The following is a 21,873-nucleotide window of genomic DNA, read 5'->3' as shown; positions in this document are numbered from 1 at the left end:
CATCCAACCCCTTCAAATTACTTGAGGTTGTGAGGGTTGTTACATGTTGTTTGACCCAACCTTCAAGATTTATTATGATAACGAGGTTAAAAAAAATTATTTTTTTCCCAAAAATATGCAATTAAGTTTTGATGCCATCATTGTGTTCAGTTTGTTGAGACATTTCCATTTATATAAATTATACCTCAGTCTGACTCCTTGATTGAACATTATGCTCAAATAAAGTTTCACCTAACAATAAAAGGCCATCTCATCAAGTTGGCTATGTGGTTCCCACATGGTTCTCAAGTTCTCTAATTATTTAGTAGAAGAGGGACACACCAATTCAAACGAACGTCATGCCGCTCAATGGTATAACCACTATAAATGTTCAACATGAGTAAAATACTAGGCATTGAGAGGTGTGTAGTATTGCAGCCTCTTGATTCCACCTCGGAACACTAGTAGAATTGTTTAACCCCCATTGGCCCACACATTTAGGATGCACCGTACCAAGACTTCAGTGATAAGTGGTCAACAGAGATATGTAAGGATGGTTCCACCCTTAGGGTTACCTTTGGTCCCCACTAGTAGGTCTCTTGCCCACATAAAAGGAGTCTAAACTCTGCTAGTTGCTAGTTCTGACAACATAAACATATAACATAGAAAACATACAAGTGATAGAAAGAAAGCCTCATTTCCACTAAAAGCTTGAATTCCTCAGGAATATGACAACCCAAGGGCCTAATGCCTAGAAAAAAATTTAAAGCCTTGTGAATTTTTTTCATAGTGGGGCGGTCTAGGTTTCCAACTTCTGGGAGTTATGACTACAAGTGATGAAGTTAAAAAAATTAGACAAAATAACTAGTATAGGAATAGGTTGATTTACATATATATAATATTTCACAAATTTTCAAATCTTGTATGCATATTCATGAACACACAGTATCATCTTCAACATGAACATAGCCATGGACATCATTGTCCAAACATACATCATATTCTTGAATACATATAATATTATTATATAATGAGCACAACAATGAGTGCCCTCAATTCTCAATCATCATTTAGATTTATAAACTCATAAATAATTCCATCATTCACATAGGAAAATAATTATAAACGTGCATAAGGATATAAGCATAAGTAATTTACACTTGTCTATGCGTTTAATGGTGTTTGGAAGTCGAAGGAAGAAATTCAATTCTCCACCTGACCATAGGCCATTCGTATTGTAATCTTACATGCAGTTGACCACCGCCAAGCTAGATCCAAAGTCTATGGAGATGCTTGTGTAGGGAAGTTCACACCCAAGGCTTAATCACACAACTAAGGGAAGGAGTCCACTTTCTAGGTGGTTTCAAAAACCCCAATAGAAGAACAACATCGACTCACTTGTTCTTTGGTTAAAACCAACATAGACCTATCTAGCACTGAATCTATCATGCGTCGAGAGAGAGCAAATCCCTCAACATCAAAACCTTTTCTTTGGTGTGTAGAAATTGAGGAAAGGTTTGCACCTCGATGGATTTGATCCCTCTTGGCACATGATAGATCCGGTGTTAGATGGATCTAAGGTGGTTCCAGTTGATGGAAACAATGCCACATTTTTAGATTATCATTATTATGTATATGTTTGAGATAAAATTCAAAATTCACATTAGGTTTTCTTTGCTTGGCATGACCATATCATTCTCTTCTTTAATTTAGTTTGTGTTGCTTGCCTTGAATGGTTTGTACATCTGTGTTTGGATGCATTGAGTGGTTTGTGTGTTTATGTGTTTTGATTTGGATGGTAATGTTTGTGAATGTTATAGTTGTTGCCATATATTTACATGTTTATGTAATTGTTTATTAGTAATTAGTTGGTGATGAAGAAGGGAGACTATCTTGTTAATAGTTTGCAGGAGGATTGATATTGTATATCTATTTCATTTAATTTAAGGTATCACAACTTTTGACAACTAATTAATTCTAAATAGTGTTCCTCCAAGTATTACAAAATATATCTTGAAGAGTAGTTTAACAATTTATTGCATTAAGATTACTCTTGAAATAATTTGTTTCTTTGCTAATGTTTGAAATAATTTATTTCCTTCAAGAATATTTTCATGATTTGTTTTTTATCTATAATCTATTTTGCAAAGTCAAGTAATAATGTATTTATTAATTTTTTTAATGAGTGGCCAAATTTAGAAAATCTTTACATTATTTGTTTCTCTAAACAATTATCACATCTCCTTCAAGAATATTTTTATTTGTTTTCATGACTATCAAGATATATTTTCTTCTTATAAATATTTTGAATATGTTGTTGTATGAAATTATTTATTAGTAATTTTGAATATAATTAATTTTGAATATATTTTGAATATATGCAATTGTCTATTAGTGATTAGTGGGTGATGAAGAAGGGAGACAATATTGTCAAGGATTAATTTTCACTTTGCAGGGAGATTGATTATGCATGTCTTTTTCATTTTAATTCTAGGCATCATAAATTTTAACAACTAATTATTTTTTAATAGTGTCCCTCTATGTATTATTAGATTTTTTTTGATTTTTTTTAATAATCTACATCCTCAATATTAGAAATGTCTAATGCATCTAATGTAATCAATCAAATTGGATTAGAAGCATCTACACTGAAATCAATGCATCTAATGTAAGAAATCAACATCTACACTTAAATTAATGCATCTAGTGCAAGAAATCAGATAGGATTAGAAATCATTATCTACACTGAAATCAATGCATATAGTGAAAGAAATATTCTTCCCTCTCTCCCCCCTCCATCTATATCTATATCGTACTCCATCTCTACTTTGTCTCTCTATATCAACCCCCCAAACACACACACACACCCTCTCCATATCTATCTATCTCACCCTTCCTCTCTCTATCTCTATCTTCACCTCCCATCTATATCTCTATCTCGCTCTATGTCTCCTTTATCTCTCTATATCACCCCAAAAATATAGACACACTTTCTCCATATCTATATATCACTCGCTCCCTTTTCCTCTCCCTCTCTCTTCCCCTTAACTTTCTCTCTCTCATTTTTATCTCTCTTCCCTCCTATTCTCCTCTCTCTCCCTCTCTCGATCTCCCTTATCACTCCCTTTCTCTTCGCCCACCTTTCTCTCTCTTTCTTTCTTCTTACCTCCCTCTCTCTTTCCTTCCAACTCCATCTCTCTCTCCCCCTCTCTCCTTATCCCTCTCGCGTTCTCTCTCTCTTCATTCCTCTCTATCCCTTTCTCTCTCACCTCCATCCTTCTCTCTCCCCTTCCCTCTCTTCACCCTCCAACTGTGTCACTTTATCCCTCCCTTTCTTCTTCTTTCTCCTTCTCTTCCTCATTCCTTCCATATCTCCTTCTTTGTCTCTCTATCTCACCCCAAAACATACATACTCTCTCTCTATCTCTCCCTTATCACTCCCTCTCTCTTCACTTTTCTATCTCTATGTAGTTCTTCTCCACTCCCTCTCTCCCCCTCCAACTCCATCTCTTTGCCCCTCCCTCTCCATTCTTACCTCTCTCCCCCTCTCTCTCAAGTTCTCTCTGTATTCCTTCCCCTCTCTCCTTTTGTCTCCTACCTCCCACTCTCTCCCCCCATTTCTCTCTCACTCTCTCCCTACCATCCAACCTTGTTCCTCTCTCCCCCTTTCCTCCCCTCCTCATCTCTCTCTCTCTCTCTCTCTCTCTCTCTCTCTCTCTCTCTCTCTCTCTCTTGTCATTCCTCCTCTCCCCTCTCCTTCATTTTATCTCCATATCTACCTTGTCACTCCCTCTATCTCTCCACCTCTATCATTTTATATCTTTGTTCTTCCCTCCATATATATGTAGAGTTAATATATATCATTATATATTAATATATATTATAATACAGAAAATTCAATATCATATTAAACTTAATATTGCATTAATACAAAGTTATTAAATTTAATAATATTAAAATTAGATTTAATGATTCTTTTTACATGGCATGATAACAAAATTTATAATAAAACTACATCAAATTAATATTTTAAAATATTAGAACTTTGATGTGGAAATATTTATGTCTTTAAATATTTGAATATATCCATAGTATATGGGCCTTCCCGTTAAAGAGTCATTTTACAATATTTAATTAAAATAAATAATAAAAGGTTTTGGAGTAGGATTTTTGATTCTTTGTGTTGAATTAACCTTTTTCCTTTGATTCAAGAGATTCTATTCACTTTAGTAAAGAGTAAAGATATTTAAAATTTTACCTACTTTGGAATTTTATTGTGGTAATTATTTTTGTTAAAGGTAAATTTATTATCCATTCAAATTCGCATATATGATAACATAAGTATTAACCTGATGAGATAATTTATTCTCCATTCAAATTATATATAATAATACATAGTTATATTTTAATAATTAGTCTTACTCGATTAATAAGACTAAAAGATTATATGTAATCTAAAGATTCAATTTATATATAATTTATGATTTAAGCTAATGTTTTGGTCGACATTAGTAAAAAAAAATTATTATTTTTTAAGGACGTGACATACTTACACATCCGGGTCATACTAGGTTGTAGAATTCACCTCTTGACGCAATTAAGGGATTCACCTAATATATATATGGTAATTTATGAGCTCTAGGAGGTTGAACCTATTGTATAGGCGATTCCTCGAGTTTTCTTTCTTAGCAAGCATTGTAGAGATCTATAGCCCATTGGAAATGGTGTTTTATAGCTCTCTTAGCAAGTACCATAGTGGCTAGATTTCCATGCCAAGTGTTTCACTAGCTAAAAGAATGCCCCAAGTAGTTCAAGAGTCCTAAGCTTCCCTTTGAAAATTTAGGCTTAGACTCATTGTGAAATGACCTAAATACAAGAGATGCGAGGAATAACAGGCTATGCTTCTGAACACTATCTCTCAAAAATTCTAGTCCAACACAATTGTTAAATTAATCTCCACTAGCACGTTGCTCTCTATTTTCACAAGGCTTTCTTAGGTGTTCTTCATTATGCCACTTTTGTAATTCTCTATATGTTGTGCCTTATTTCTTCTCTTGTATTTTATTTACTTCTCAATGTAATCATTCCACTATCTCAATCCCCAAGGATGGGATAGGAATCGCCATCATGTGTTTCCCATATGACCTAATCTGACCATACTTAATGCTTATTAGAGTGCTTATTGGTCACCTATTCGATCTAAATTAAGGAAATTCAATGGTCATAAGCCATATTCTTAGCACACCATAAGAAATTAATAGACACACTATATGCACCCAAATAGGTACATTGTCGTCCTCCCCTCAAAGTTTTGGATCTGTGTGTCCCTCCATATAATTAGCCATCAATTTATTTCCACATAGATATTTATATACATCTAAAATTACACAGTTGGGTGTTGTTATGGGAAAATTTTACCAAATAAATTTGATTACTTTTAACCCAGTAGATCACAGAATTATCTACCCATATTCAATGTGCGTGATCATGAAAAAGATCACAGATTCGACCCTTAATCCTTTTTTATTGAAAACAATGCATTCCAAAGTTCCACATGATAATATGGAGATTAGAAGATGAAACCTGGTATCCTCGTAGATCGATGAAGTCTCTTGAGTCTAATGCAGAGGAAGCACACTTACACTCAAAGATCTCATTCCACTTGCAATAAAATAAGACACTGCACACAACACCACCAAACAAACAAACAATGGTCTTTCCACAGAGGGATTGTTAGTTTCAAAACCAATGTATGCAAGCATGAAACATATTCAAAACATGGATACATAAAAGGAACATGTATTTATTAATATAAAATGAATGGACAACAAATGTATGCCTTCTAGCAAATGAGATCCTCTCCTCAAGCTTGTAGTATGGTCTCCTCACCCAATACAACAGAGCTCTTATGCTATAGTGTATATACTTGATCTAACCCCATTTCCTATTGGTGAGATTCTATAGGCTCATTCTATCCTTAAGAAGAATGTATCTAGACACCTATGGGCTAGAGAAGTTAGGAGACTTCTACAATAATAGACCCCTATCCAACTCATACACAAGTGGGTCAAGTTGATCTTCTTGGGAATATACAAGTCTAGAAACCTTTACAACAATTATGATATATCTCTCAATTATGAAATAATTATTATCTCATAATTATAATCTTTTAGCAATTTAATTGTAGGTTTTAGCCCTATATAGAAATTACCTGCATACAAATTCTAAAACACAAAAAATAAATAATGCGAGATCATAACACATAAAACACATATACACAGAGATTTTCCCCTGGATCCAAAAACTGGGACTACGAGTTTTATTTTTCATTATTTTCCTTTCAATGTTACAATACATATTTATACATGCTGAAGCATCTAATACCATGGACTAAAAAACATTACATCCAATATCATGGACCGAAAACCATCGCGTCCAAAAAACATGTGCAAAAATCATGCACAAAACCATAGGTGGGTCTGCCCAACCTAACATAGGGTCCAAAACCAAAATTTTCCGGGGTGCTGCCCTGGACCCCATAAAGTGGGGTTACAGGTGCCCTTCAAACCCCCTGTTAACTACGTGGAAAGAATATAACACAACCCAACATTCTCCCACTTGTTGTTTTCTTCCCATAGGGGACCACAAGAGAGCTTAGTCATTTTTCCAACCCTGAAATGCCCATTGTCTTTCTACACCAAGAGAACTTCTCAGAGCTCATAGATTTTGTCAATGCATCTGAAATATTCTTCAAAGTGTCCACCTTTACCAGCAACACCTTTTTTTCTTCTATCATATCCCTCACAAAGTGATACTGAACATCAATGTACTTTGTCTTTGAATGATATGTGGGGTTCTTTGCCAAGAAAATTTCACTTTGGCTGTCACAGTCTATCCTTATAGCTCCCCGTACTTACCCCATACTTGAACACAATCTCTGAAACCAAACTAATTCCTTGCTTGCATGAGTGGCTGCCATGTATTCTGCCTCTGTAGTTGATAGTGCCACTACAGATTGTTTCATATTCATCCAACTGACTACACCTCCAAATAGGTTAAACACATACCCACTTGTAGATCTTCTTTGATCCATATCTCCAGCCCAGTCTGCATCAACAAAGCCACGAATATCCAACACTCTATCCAATCTTGGTCTTCCTTGGTAGCACAAACCATAATCACTAGTGCCACGCAAATACTTGAAAACCTGCTTCACTGTTGTCCAATTCTCCTTTCCTAGTTTTGACATAAACCTGCTCAATACTCCCATTGCATGTGCAATGTATGATCTAGTACAGACCATTGCATACATCAGGCTACCAACTGCACTTGCATATGGAACACGGGACATGTCCTCTTCCTCTACTTGTGTCTTGGGACACTATTCAACAGATAACCTCACACCTACAGGAATAGGAAACTTCACCGGTTTACTATCCTGCATATTAAACATATGTAATATTGTCTCAAAATACTTCCTTTGGTTTAGCTAGAGCTTCCTCTTTGCCCGATCTCTTTTAATTTCCATGCCCAAAATATAGTTTGCAACACCAAGATCTTTCATGTCGAATTTGGAGGACAATTGGGTCTTCAAATCCTGGATAATTTCTTTGTCATTTCCAACCAACAACATATCATCCACATACAAGACCAGACAAGTAACACGGTCACCAATTAATTTAAAATACACACAATGATCTACTTTGCTTCTAGTGAAGCCAAGTCCCTGTATAAACGTATCAAATTTCTGATACCACATCCTTGGTGATTGTTTTAACCCATACAGAGACTTCTTTAACTTTCATACCAGTTCTTTCTTACCCTCCACTGCAAAGCCTTTAGGTTTCTTCATGTAGATTTCCTCTTCCAGATCCGCATGAAGAAATTTTGTCTTCACATCCATTTGTTCTACCTCAAAATCAAAAGCAGTGGCAACAAATAAAAGTAATCTAATAGAAGTTACCTTGGCAACAAGAGAAAAAATATCACCAAAATCAATTCCCGGCACCTAGGAATAACCTTTTGCTACCAACTGAGCTTTGTATTTCTCCACTTTTCCTTCTGCATTTGTCTTCTTTTTGAACACCCATTTGTTGCCAATGGGTTTCCTTCTAGCCGGCAACTCCACTAGATCCCAAGCCTCATTTTTGTGCAAAGATGCCATTTCATCAACCATGGCCTCTTTCCAGAGTTTTCCATCCTTTGAATCTATTGCTTCCTTCACAGTTCTGGGATCATCGTCAGTAATAGATAAAGAAAAATTTGAACAGAAATCAGATGGACTATACCTTTCAGGCTACCTTCTTTCTCGAACTGATCTTCTCATAGCCAGAGTTTGTGGCTCTTCATCTTCTGATTCCTCCTCTGCTGTAGAGTCTGATTCTTCCTCCTTTAGCTCAAACTCTATCTTCTTAGGTTCCTTTCATTAGACTTCATGTTTAATAACATCCTTCACCTCTCTGAACACCACATCTCAACTGTACACAACCTTCCGTGTGACTGGGTTCCAAATATTATAACCCTTTAAACCATCCTTATACCCAATAAACATGCACTTTTCAGATTTACTATCCAGCTTGGTTCGTTTCTCCTTTGGAACATGTACATATGCATCGCATCGAAATACCCTTAGATGTGAAAGAGAGGGTTTTTTACCAGTCCATACCTCTTGTGGAGTCTTATCCTCCAACGCTTATGAAGGTGACCTATTGACCAGGTAACATGCAGTATCCACCGCCTCTGCCCAGAATTCCTGTCCTAACCCGGCACCACTGAGCATGCTTCTTGGCATTTCCATCAATGTCTTGTTCATTCATTCTGCAACTCCATTTTGTTGAGGTGTATATGGAGTAGTTTTCTGCCGTGATATACCACACTTCTTAAAGAATTCTTCAAATTCCTTGCTGCAAAACACTCCACCATTATCTGTCCTTAGCGCCTTTTTTTCTTCTCTATTTGATTTTCCATGAGAGCCTTAAATTATTTAAACCTATCAAAGATTTTAGATTTCTTCTTAAGGAAATATATCCATGTATTCCTTGAGAAGTCATCTATAAATGATACATAGTACATAGACTTACCCAGTGACGGAACCTTCATAGGTCTAAACACATCACTGTGCACAAGCTCTAATATCTGTTTCGCCCTCTTACTACCAGAGGGGAAACTCACCCGATTCTACTTCCCATATACACAATTTTCACAAAAATCAAAATCCAGAGAGATATTACTCATACCTTCTACCATACCTTTACCATGAAGTATTTGAAGGCCCTTCTGTCCAATATGTCCAAGCCTTTGATGCCATAGCATGGTCTTCTCTCCAGAGACCACTAGATTTTCTACTCCACTTTTAGGAACCAGAGAACTATTGCACCTATCAATAACAGTGCTACCTTGTAGCTTGTACAGAGTTCCAATCCGAACTCCCTGCATCAATACTAGTTCTCCCTAAACCATCTTGTAGGTATCCTTCTCGAACACTGTTTTTACAGTTGCATCATGTAGCTTGCTAACAAAAATCAAATTTCTGGCTAATGCATGAATATGTAGAACACCTAGAAGCGTTCTAACCCTTCCACCTTGCAATTTAAACTTTACTTTTCCGTGACCAACGATTCTAGCCTTCCTGTCATCCCCCAAGAGGACATCACCACCATCATATTTCTCATACTCATAGAACCACTCTCAATGGGGAGTGAAGCGAAAGGATGCACCTGAGTCAATCAACCATGCCTCGTGATCTACATGTGTACTTTAAGAAGCCAAGTACACATCCCCACCTTCATTTGAGGTGGTTTTCGCCTCTGCAGAAGGAGCCTCATTAGATCCCTTTCCTTTGTCAGGAGCTTTAGATTTACAGTACCTTTTGTAGTGCCCTTCCTTTCCACATTTCTAGCACACCACCTTTACAGGTTTTCCTAGAGATTTAGATCTCCCACTCGATGAATTGTTTTTGTTTCTGTTCTAGGTCCGCCCTCGTACAGACAAGGCATCACCATTTTGGCTCTCCATATTTTTCTGTCTCATCTCCTCCGTCAGCAAGGATGATATTATTTCATCAAAATGCAAGGCAATTGCATTGCTACCTATTGCAATAACTAGACTATCCCACGAATCTGGTAGAGAAAACAACAAACTGATGTACTTATCTTCATCTGAAATTTTAATATCAACAAATGCTAATTGACTTACCACAATATTAAATTCATTCAGATGCTATGTCACCGAGTCTCCATCTTTCATCCTTAGGTTATACAGCTTTTTCCGCAGGAACATTTTATTCACCAGAGACTTAGATTGGTTCAAAGTCCCTAACTTGTCCCACAGAGCCTTCGCTGTAGCTTCCCTTGATACGTTCAGCAATATTGAATCTGAGACACACAATCATATTGTGCTCTTTTCGTTCCGATCTAACTTCTTCCATTCTTCATTGGACACTCCTTTCGGTTTAGTACCTGGATCTACCGCTTTCCACTAATCTTTATCCACCAACATATCCTCCATCTTGAGTTTCCACAACTCAAAGTTATGACCATTAAATTTATCGATCTCTATCTTTCCACTGCTCGCCATCTTCTTTCACCACCAGAATCGATCTCGCAGATCTCCCACTAAACAGGTTCTACCACAGGCCCGAGCGAAACCCCTCAGCAACAAAGGCGTCCCCTTGAATCCAAAATAGCTCTGGTACCAAATGTAGGTTTTAACCCTGTACAGAAATTACCTGCATACGAATTCTAAAACACGGGAAATAAAAAATGCGAGATCATAACACATAAAACACATATACACAGAGATTTTCCCCTGGATCCCAAAACTGGGACTACCAGCTTGATTTTTCATTATTTTCCTTTTAATGTTACAATACAAATTTATACGTGCCGAAGCATCCAATACCATGGACCAAAAACCATTACGTCCAATACCATGGACCGAAAACCGTCGCGTCCAAAAAACATGTGCGAAAATCATGCACAAAACCATAGGTGGGTCCGCCAAACCTAACATAGGGTCCAAAACCAAAATTTTCCGGGGTGCTACCTCGGACCCCATAAAGTGGGGTTACGGGTGCCCTTCAAACCCCCTATTAACTATGTGGAAAGAATATAACACAACCCAATATTAATTAAGAGAAATTGATCAATTATATAATTTCACCTTTTTAACATGGGGTAAATCTCACATAAATAAAATAAAAGGTGAAAATGGATGCATTTTAGCCAAACAACTAAGGTAAGTTGATATTGTGTTTCTCTCACTATAATGGAGTGGAAAGTAGGTTTAGAATAGGTTTACATACATGGGGTGTTATAGAAAAAGGGTTATCACAATCCCTACCCCTTTAGAGAAACATCATCCATAGTTTCCTATAAAGAGAACAAAAAATTTAACCACTAAGCTTTATATTTACAAATCTTACATTTATTTACATAATAAACAAAATTGGGTAAGATACACTTATTTTATCTGCCATTTCCTAGGTGGCTTTATCTGGTACAAAGTTCTTTCATGGCACCTTTACTTGGTTTATTACTCGATTTTGGAGCATGGTTTGCCTACAATCCATTATGCATAGTGTTTCTAGTTGGAATTTTACCAGTTTCTATCTATATCATAGACTAATTAACAATATAATTAGTGCCATTTACTTACTTCTTAAGAAAGGAAATGTGAAAAACATGATGTGATTTCACTATGTGTGGTAAGGCCAATCTATAATACACTAGCCCCAGTGTTTCCAAAATATGAAATGGTTCACAAAATATGGGTGCCAACATGGCACAATATCTCACTTTCAGTGAGATCCTCCTTAATCTGATGTGGATGTACACATGCTCTCCTACTTGAAACTCCTTATGCATTCTCTATTGATCTATATAACTGTGTTTCCTATCTTGTGATATTGTTAAGTTTTAGTTGATATTGAGCCCTTCTTGCTCCATTTCCTTCATCATATATTCTTTAAGAGGCACCATGTTCATGGGGTCATCCAACCTAATAGGAGTGTTACATATTTTTCATTCAAAACATCAAAGGGGCTCATCTTCAGTGACTCTTGGTACCCATTATTGTATGAAAATTCAACTGGTGGTAGGAATTCCTCCCAAGTTTTCTCTTGATGCATAACATGAATCCTCAATATGTCCTCTAAAAATATTGTCACCCTCTCAATATAACCATTCTTTGGAGGAAGGCATGTTACACTAAAGGATAGGTGAGTTCCAAAACCAAAAAATAATGCTCTCCAAAAATGTGATGTGAACTTGGAATCCTAATCTGAAATGACATTCAAGGGTATTCCATGCAATATAAATATCTCCTTCATGAAAATATGAGCTATGTCAATATCTTTGTGAGTGGACTTGATAGTTATAAAGTGAGTTTTTGTACTCAACTTATCCATTTCCACCATAATGGAATCACACTTCTTGGATGTTCTTAGAAATTCTATGATGAAGTCCATAAATATGACTTCCCACTTCCACTGAAGAATTGGGATTGGTTGTAGTATTTTTGTTGGGCTTCTAAATTGAAATTTAACTTTATCACATTATGGGAACCTATAAATGTAGTCAAAAACTTCCTTTCCCATCCTTAGCCAATAATACATTTTATTCATAGTCATTATCATCTTTTGATAACTAGGATGACTTGAATAAGATCTTTTGTGAAATTCATCCATGATGAGCTTCTTCAAGTCACCCATGCAATGAACATATCATATCTCCTTAAACTTAAACATACCATAATTAGTATTATATAATTTTTTCTCAATGATCCCTCTAGCTCCCACTACAAGCAAAATTTCACATGCTGAAATTGGTCATCTTGTATGAATTATTCCTTGGTTCTTTCTTTGACATTAAATTCACAAGTGATCATGGCTACAAAGGAGCCACTTGACGACTTACACTAAGTGCATCTACTAAATTTTTCTATTTTCCCTTAATATACTTTATTTCAATGTAAAATTAGCTCATCAAGGCTATCAATCTACCCTATTTTACATTTAATTTAGAGTGATCAAACAAGTATCTAAGCCCTCCATGTTCTGACAATAAAGTAAACTTCCTCTAAAGTATGTAGAGCCTCAACATTTTCAAATTGTGCACAATAACTGAAAGACCCAAGTCATGAGTGGCATATTCCTTTTCATGTTCATTTAATTCTATAGAATTGTAAAAAATCACGTCCTTATTGCATTAGGACTCCACCAAGCCCTTCCTTGCAAGCATCTGTGCAAATAACGAAATCCTTTTTTGGATCAACTATTCTCAAGATAGGTGCATGCATGAGAAAGTGTTTGAGTTGTTCAAAGCTAAATGTGTATTATAATTTCCATTGACATTTAACTCCTTTCCTTTGCAAGACTATGTTTGGATGCCCAAATTTTGAAAAAAACTATATGAACTTCTAGTAGTATTCAACCAATCCTATGAGATATATCACCTCTATGACATTTATGGGAGTGGGCCACTCCATGGTGACCTTTCTATTCTTGGTATCCATAACAATACCTTCCTTTGAGATTACATGCCCCAAATATTGATTTTGGGACTTAAATAATTCACATTAATTGAGTTTATCATATTGTGACCTCAATAAATGTAGTATAGCGTTCAAGTGATTCTCATGTTCTTCTATGGATTTTAAGTAAACTATAATATCATCTACAAGGACTAGCAAAACAATTTCTAGGTGTTGGCTAAGGACATTATTCATCAAACCCATAAACATGGCTATAACATTTGTAAGCCCCAATGACACCACAACGAACTCATAGTGCTTGTATCTTGTCCTAAAAATTGTCTTGTGGATGCCCTCATCCTTAATCTGAACTTCATAGCAATAACATCTGAAATATAGTTTTGAGAATAGTGCAATGCCTCTTAGCTAATTAAGCAGGTCATCAATCCTAGGCAATAGGTACATCTTCTTCATTGTGGCTCTATTCAACTACCAGTAATCAATGCACAACCACATTGTTACATCTTCTTCAGAAATAAAAATGGGGATCCCTATGGGGACACGTTGGGCATGCTACATCCCATGTACGGCAGCTACTTCAAGTATAATTTTACCTCCACTAGATCTGACATTCTCGTACAGTATGGGTATTTCAAGACTGAGACTATTATAAGAAGCAACTTAAAGAAGAAATAGATTTCTCCCATTGGGTGATATTTTGGGTATTTCCTCTATAAATACATTTCCAAATTATTTTAAAACTAGGTGATCCTCAATTATGTCTCTATTAGCTTCTAGTTCATTAGTCACCTAGACCGCGAACAAGATGCGACCCTTTCGAACACATCTCTTTACCTCTTGCATCGATATCTAATAGTCTAAAATTGGTTACCTCATTCCTTGAAGTATTACCTCTTCACACTAATAATTGCAACATTCTAGTGACTTGATGTAGTAGTACACCTTAGTTTTATGGACCACTAGCTAGTCCATGCCCATTAAGACATCATATCAGCCTAATAGCAAGAGGCTAACAAATTTTTTATTGGAAATGTATCCCAACATCATGGGGTATGAATCCAATAAGTATGTTACCAAAATTTTGTCTCCTATGGAAAGCTATACCAACCATGATTTCTCATTTTGCAGAGAACATTTCTTTGTGACCTTCGGGTTGTTATAGCTAAAATTAGAACCTAGTTCAATTAGAATAGAATAGGCTAGTTACCGACAGTAAATTCTAATTTGATCACCAAGACTTGATGATCCACTTTCCTATTGTCCAAGGCTACATAAATTCATGGCACACACTGGGACACACTATTCATCATCACAAATTCTTGAACGTTAAACAATTTTCTATTGTTCTACTACCAAAGTGGATAGTCCTTTCACAAGTGGTTCTCTCTGCATTTACAACATTATAATGGTAATATCTTGGACTCCCCAACCTCTCCCTTTTTTGGTTAAGAGGTTTACTCTCTATTTATAGTAGTGGAAATAGACTATAATCTTCCTCTGGTGAAAGTGGTAAACTCATCATTTCTCCCTTTTTTCTTATATCCCAAGTACTTCACCCCTTTCCTTTTGAAACTATATTTATTTTTCGTTTTCCAATCTATTTGAAACTCAACCTTATGCTTGGAATAATCATAGCAATGCTTGGCCTTTGAAATTGTTTCCTCCAAGGTTCTTGGCTCATCAAACTCAATCCTATCTTGGTAGGATTTTGGTAACCCACTAAGGTACTGTTGAATCTTTACAATCTCATCTTTGACATACAACACATACCTCAATAGTTCCAAGAACCTATTGGTGTAATCATTCGTTGTAAGCTTCTATAGATTTTGCTCATAGAATTCCTTAACTTTTTTGTCATTGTACCTCTCAGATAGGTACTTCTCATGAAAATAATTTTCAAATATTCTCCATGATAGTTCTTTATCTATGGTTCAGCTGTCATATTGTCAAAGTAGTCATGGAATTATTTCTTCAAGCATAATAGCCATGCTTATGCTTCTTCAGCCTTCCTATATTTCACATCAAAGGTACAAGGTTTCTCTTTCTTCAACCCTTCTGGCATTACACACACATCACTTCTTTGTGGATGGTGTCTTCTAGTTGAAACCTTATAAAACGAATTATGACTACTTGATTCTCTTTCCTGGGTGATGAGTGGGGTTTGCCTTACTTCGTCTTGGTTGACTTGACTATGCCTCTTAATCAACTTACGTCCTTAAGCTTTGTTAGCTTCCAGTCCTTCCTTCCGAATTTTGGAGGGATGTTGCTTGGATTTGAGCTTGCCTAGGTAGTTGGCACCAAGCTCATGCTAATTTTTCCTTTGTTTATATGATAAGCTTTATGGGATCATTGCATTAACCTCTACCTATATTTCTTGTTCTCTAACAATCATCTCATTATTCTCCTTGTAAGTTCTCAAGCTAGCTCTCAAACTCTTGAGGGTTTCCATTGAACCAAGGGAGTCCTTCTTTGACTTTTTTCCTCTGAATCCTCTTCGTAAAGATGGCAGGATTTGGGTATTTTGTGTTCTACCACCCTTTTTCTCCTTTATTTATTTCGTGTTATATTTTTTGGTGAAAATGTGAAATTGAGAAACACTTTCTGGAGTGTAGGGATAAATCACGCTATCATTTCTAATTTTGTTGTCCGAGAAAAAAATCAACAATTTTTTTTGTCCAAGACTTAAAAAAAAATCCTAGTTGAGAGTTTTGCAATGTTTTATTTGAGAGTTTGGTCATGTTAAGGCCAGGTTTAAAAAATCTCAAATGAGAGTTTGACAAGTTTTCAATCGAGAAATTTGGTAAAAACAATCTCGGGCACAAAATCTCAACCAAGAGTTTAGATTACATTTAAAACTCTTAGCCAAGAGTTTAGATTCTATTTAAAGCTCTTGTCTGATAGTATAGATTCTAATTAAATTTCTTGGTTGAACGTTTTTATTGTATAAATAGAAAAAAAAATATGTCTTTCCATTTATCCTACAATATAAATGGTCCATGAAAGTGACATGTTGAGCGGCATTCCATTTTTCCCATGACAAGAATTTACTCATGAAAGTGACCTTCTGAGTGTGTTTTCATTTCTTCCACAATAATAAGAGCCTACCAAAAGTGACTCAGCCTTTGTATGTGCATTTTTTTACCAGTATTAGGATTTGAATGGTATGTTTTGCCATCATTGGTTTTCATGCAATATGAATTTTAGATTCCTAGAAAAATCAAATTAGACACCATCAAAATAGAATAATTGAAAACCTTCTCCAAAAACAAAACCTTACCATCATATGGCTCATTTATATTAACCTCTAGAATATCCATCTCCTTCAAAAAAGAAATTATGATAACACATACAATATTTCCTTTGTCCATTGTCTCTTGCACCAAAACCATGCTTGGATGATCTTGATGTTATTAAATTTAGGCGATGATTTCAACTTGTTTGTGGAAACATCAGGAAAGCAAAGGGATGATTATTTTTCATGATAAATATGGCAGTCATTGGAAATGGAAAACCTCTATGTAGATATGGGCATAAGAATTTGTGAGCCTCCAAGTAAGGTTCCTTTTACGGTTCGGCCTTAGTTTTTTTCTTTGTCACCCTGAAGCTAATATTGAGAGCTCTTCTAGGTTAGAACCTCACTTACATTATTTTATTTAATTTGTTTTTTTTTTTTTTACTTATTAATGCTCCCCATGTGCCAAAAACAGTGGTCATGGGATTGGAAAGAGGTCCATCGATGGAGTCGAAATAAGTAATGTAGTTGGAAAGATGGAAGGAATAGATTATCATACTTCATCCATGTGATTCATGTAAATATTATCAATAGACATTTGAGATATGTTTATGACTAAACAACCTGTTCAAATTATTGACCTTGCTTTGATTCTCTCATTATTTGTTCCAACCCTATTTTATTCCCTTGTTTTATGATTTATCTACTCACAAAGGTCAATGAATTGAGTAAAGAATTATACTTAAACAATGAATTGGTCAAATCGTTTAGTTCTACAATGACATTTCTTAGGAGTGATAGTTTCATTCATTTTTATCTGAAATCTTGCTTTGATCCCATATCAAAGCTTATCTACCCACAAAGGTAAATTAATTAATTAAAACATTATGCTTTAAAAATGTATTGGTGAGAGTTTTTAGTTGTACAATGACATGTCTTAGGAGTGATAGTTTCATTATTTTTTATCTCAAATCTTGATCCCATAGATAAAAATTACTCTTGAACTCCAACAAAAAATAAGTATTGTTGTTTCTATATATAAAACTTGAAGGTGAAATATACTAGTCCATATTGGATCAGTATATTATTTTTCATCCATCTCGATGAATTATGAATGGAAAAGGTGGAGGAATAAGCTCATGGGACTGTTTTTACCGACAGGACCTAGTTTGGTGAAACAGGGTCTAAAACATTCCGGGAGATTTATGAGGCATGAAATGATGTTTTTTGGGGTTAAAACTTTGCTTGTTTAGCACCAAAGTTTTTCATGTTATTCTACACACAAATATTTTTCAAATGGTGCAAGAAGCATGTCAATCGAAGTATGTATACAAATGTGATGCCACGCAGAAGTTGACCTTCCTATTTTCACACCTATAATTTGGCAGGGTGTCACGTCAGCGAACATTATTCATGGAAAATGGGCTAGTCATGTGTTTTTGATGTAAAATAATCTATAATAGTATATTTTTTAACCCTAGTTAAGAGTTGGTGTAGTCAAAATTAACCACTAGTAGGCTATCAGGTTGTGTCATAAACGGGCCACTAGGAGGAAGAGGCATTCCATTCTTTCAAGAGAATTTTGTTCCATAGTTTAGAAAAGATAGCCAGGAAATGTAGGAGGTAGAGAAACAAAGAGGATATATGAATTGTAGTAGCCCATGGGCCATATGAATTACTTCTTTATACCTACAACCGTATTTTCCAAATAGACAAAGAGAGTGAAATGGCCTTACCTTCCGGCTGGGTTTTCTCCCAAAAAGGTTTTCGAGCGCATATTTTGTGTCTTATGTGTGTGTGAAAGCTTATTGTTTTGTTATCTACTTTTTTCATAATTTCAATTCACATATATGTAATAATTACAGTAAAATATACAAATTTAGAAATAAAATAAAACTGTAATAGTGTAGAATTTCATATTTTTAATATGATATTGTCATATCTGTCGTAATGAATTGTCCATTGGAATATCCATGGAAGTTTACATATAATTTTGTATGAAAGTGGGTTTCTTTGGGTTTTTTTTGTAGTTTACAAGGATCTAGATCGATGTGGTAAAAAATCGTAAAACCTAATCGAGGTTGACAAATCTGTAAATGAACCTCGTGATCCTACAGAGGTGAAGTTTATGCGGCTGGAACAACAAGTTGCAAATATCAACTACAGTTCAAGCCTCCTCGTGGCGGCCTTGAATAATAAGATAGGGATATTTGGGGAAGATGGTGGTTCAAATGGATAGGAAAAATATGAACATGGATCAAAAGATTGGGGAGAAACGATGAACCAGTTGAAGAAAGAATTCAGAAAAGATAAACCTAGGTTGAGTTTCCTCAATCAATCCATGTTGGAAATGGAAGAAAAAATCGATATCAAGACATATCATGGTGAGATCAATGCTCTGAATCTAAACTCTTGGTTCCAGCAACTAGAAGTTTATTTTAGCATCCATTTGATTGAGGAAGGACAAAAGATCTCATTCATGTGACTGATATTAGAGGGCCATGCATTGACTTGGTGAGAAAGCTACATGGAAACCCTAAGGTTGGAGGGAGAACAGTGAAGTGGGAAAATTTCAACACCCTCATGAATTCAAAGTTTTATCCCATTAGGTACGTGGAGGACCAGTGGATTCAGTGGCATTACTTCAGGCAAAAGTCAAGCCAAAGTGTTCAAAAGTACAACACGAAATTCAAAAACATGGCTATAATATTGGGTATCTCTCCAAATAACCTAGATGTACTCATGTATTTGGGGGTCTGCACTGCCATCTGTGTCAGCAAGTGATGTTTTTCAAGCCTAAATTAGTGGATGAAGCTTGTGTATAGGCACGATACCTAGAAAAAATAGGCTTGAAGATAGTGCAATCAAGTGGATCAAAAAAGAAGAAGCAATAGGATGATTCTAAGGAGGGGAATAAGAATAAAAAAAGGAGAAAAGATAAAAATATGGCAAACACAACACACCAATGCAAAGATTATAGCAACCACTGCAACCACTACAACATTGATGGTCATACCGAGGAGAAGTGTTGGAATTTGCATCTAGAGCTAAACCCAAAGAACAATAAGAAAGATAACAAGAAGAAGAATCTCATGGCCATGGATTTGAGCAACCAAGTTGATAGAAACTTTTAGATGGATGAGAAGGTCATACGTATATCACTGTAGGATGAGGTGAATCTCAGTAGCCTTTAGCAATAAGAAGAGAGCGAAATGACCAAACTCTTCCACATAAAGATATAGGTCAAGAAGACAAAGATTGATGCTTTGTTTGACTTAGGATCGTAGGCGAATCTCACTCCAACAGAGTTGGTCAAGAATTTGGGGCTAGAGGTTCATGATCATCCAAACACATATCCACTAGGATCAGTAAATAAGGATACAGAGCTAAAGGTAACAAAACATTGTAAAATTAGATTTGTTATCAATGTTGATTTTGTTGACACCTAATCCCTGTGATTGGGTAAATATATGTAAATAAATAAATGAGAAATGTGAACAGTCACCAGGAGATGAACTGAACAGTCTCTCCCTCATGTATATGACAGACCTACCTCATTGAATGAATAACATGAATCAGTTTTTGTTTTGTGGAGTTACTGTTTGGCCTGACATGGTATCAGAGCCAGCTCCTTTTTAGCTTTCATGCTCCTTGTAACTCCTCTGTCTATCTGCCATATTCCTTACCTGCGCTTTCTGTCTGCCAGAAGGCCACTGTACATAAACGCTGCTGCCTCTGTCATATTCCATCTGCACTGACAACGTTTTCTCACATAATGGTAAACACCTCTGCGAGCCTGCCCTAAATCACTGACCGCTCTGCAGTCTATCTACATGCCGAAGGAATGTATGAACGTTGCTCCTAATTTGAATGCTGCTCCTGAGTTAAATGGTAACCCTGTATTGAATATGTTGCTCCTGATTTGAATGCTGCTCTGTTCTGAAGAACACTGGTATACATATGTTGAATATGTGTTGGCTATACGCTGTCTTTTTTGGCATATGCGTTAAATACACCGCCCATTCTACCTACGGATCTTGGTATTTGTTGTTATTACCTACTTTTTTTGGTATTAATACAGTCACAGTTTTGTGAATATGCATATAGTGATCTCATTTGCCCCGAAAGCTTCCATATGTTCTGCCGCTCCTGCGCGCGAATCTTTGGGGAGACAGCATGGCTATGCATGGATATGCGTGGTTATGTTATTGTTAATGGACCTTTCTTTAGTCAGTTCAGTTTCAAGTTTAAGGCAGGAACAGAGGCTAACTGATCTTACTTATTGGATTAGGGACTTTCCCCTTGTTCTTTAAATCTTAAAAGGAGAAGCCGCTTCCCTTGAATGGTCGATTAACTCAACCAATTCTTGCGGGATACATGCTTTGCTTTGGCCATATTTCTATAATTTTCACCACAGTTGTTAAAACGCTGCTTTACATAAACTCTGTTATATATACGCGGTTTTCATATCCACTTCATATATACGCTGTTTTCTGAACACTCCCCACCATACTTCAGTCTTGAAGAATGCAATCGAATGAAAGCTGATAATTTTTCAGGATTTAAAGATCCGTTCCACACTTACGCTTCTGTATTTTTCTCCAAATTGTAAATATTACATCGAATTAATTGACGTATGTGTTTTTGCCTTTACAAATTGGGTGAAATTTCTGTGCACATTTTTCACTTTCAGCCGAGATTCTGTGCTTTTGTCCCTACAGTTGGGTCTAATTTGATTTCTGGTGCCATTTTTCCGAGGGGTTAAAGAACTTTTACATAGGAGTATTTGCTGAGGTTGACCGTTGTAAATTACAGTTCAAAGAATGAGTTGACCTACATGGTCATGACCATGGTATTTATATATGAAGTTTATAGGGGATTTATATAAGATTTATATGGTGAAGTTTTATGAGATTTATATGGTGGATTTATATGAAACTTATATGAGGTGGATTTATATAATGATGGATTTATATGGGTCACATTGTGGATTTGAAATCTTTTGAGAATGCCCTTTTGAGTACAATTTTACAGTATATTGGTAGAAGTATTTTTTCTATCAGTAGAACTATTTTTGTGTTACAGTATGCATTCAAGAGGAAGAGGAAGATATTTCAGAGGCACGGGGGGCAGACATTCTCAAGAAAAAAAGGCAGATTTGCACTGCAAGC

Source organism: Pinus tabuliformis, chromosome Q, assembly GCF_031772625.1.
Source record: "Pinus tabuliformis cultivar Carrire ecotype Pingquan chromosome Q, CPIR1, whole genome shotgun sequence".
Classification (NCBI taxonomy): Eukaryota; Viridiplantae; Streptophyta; class Pinopsida; order Pinales; family Pinaceae; genus Pinus; species Pinus tabuliformis.
Note: the sequence above shows the minus strand (reverse complement) of the source record.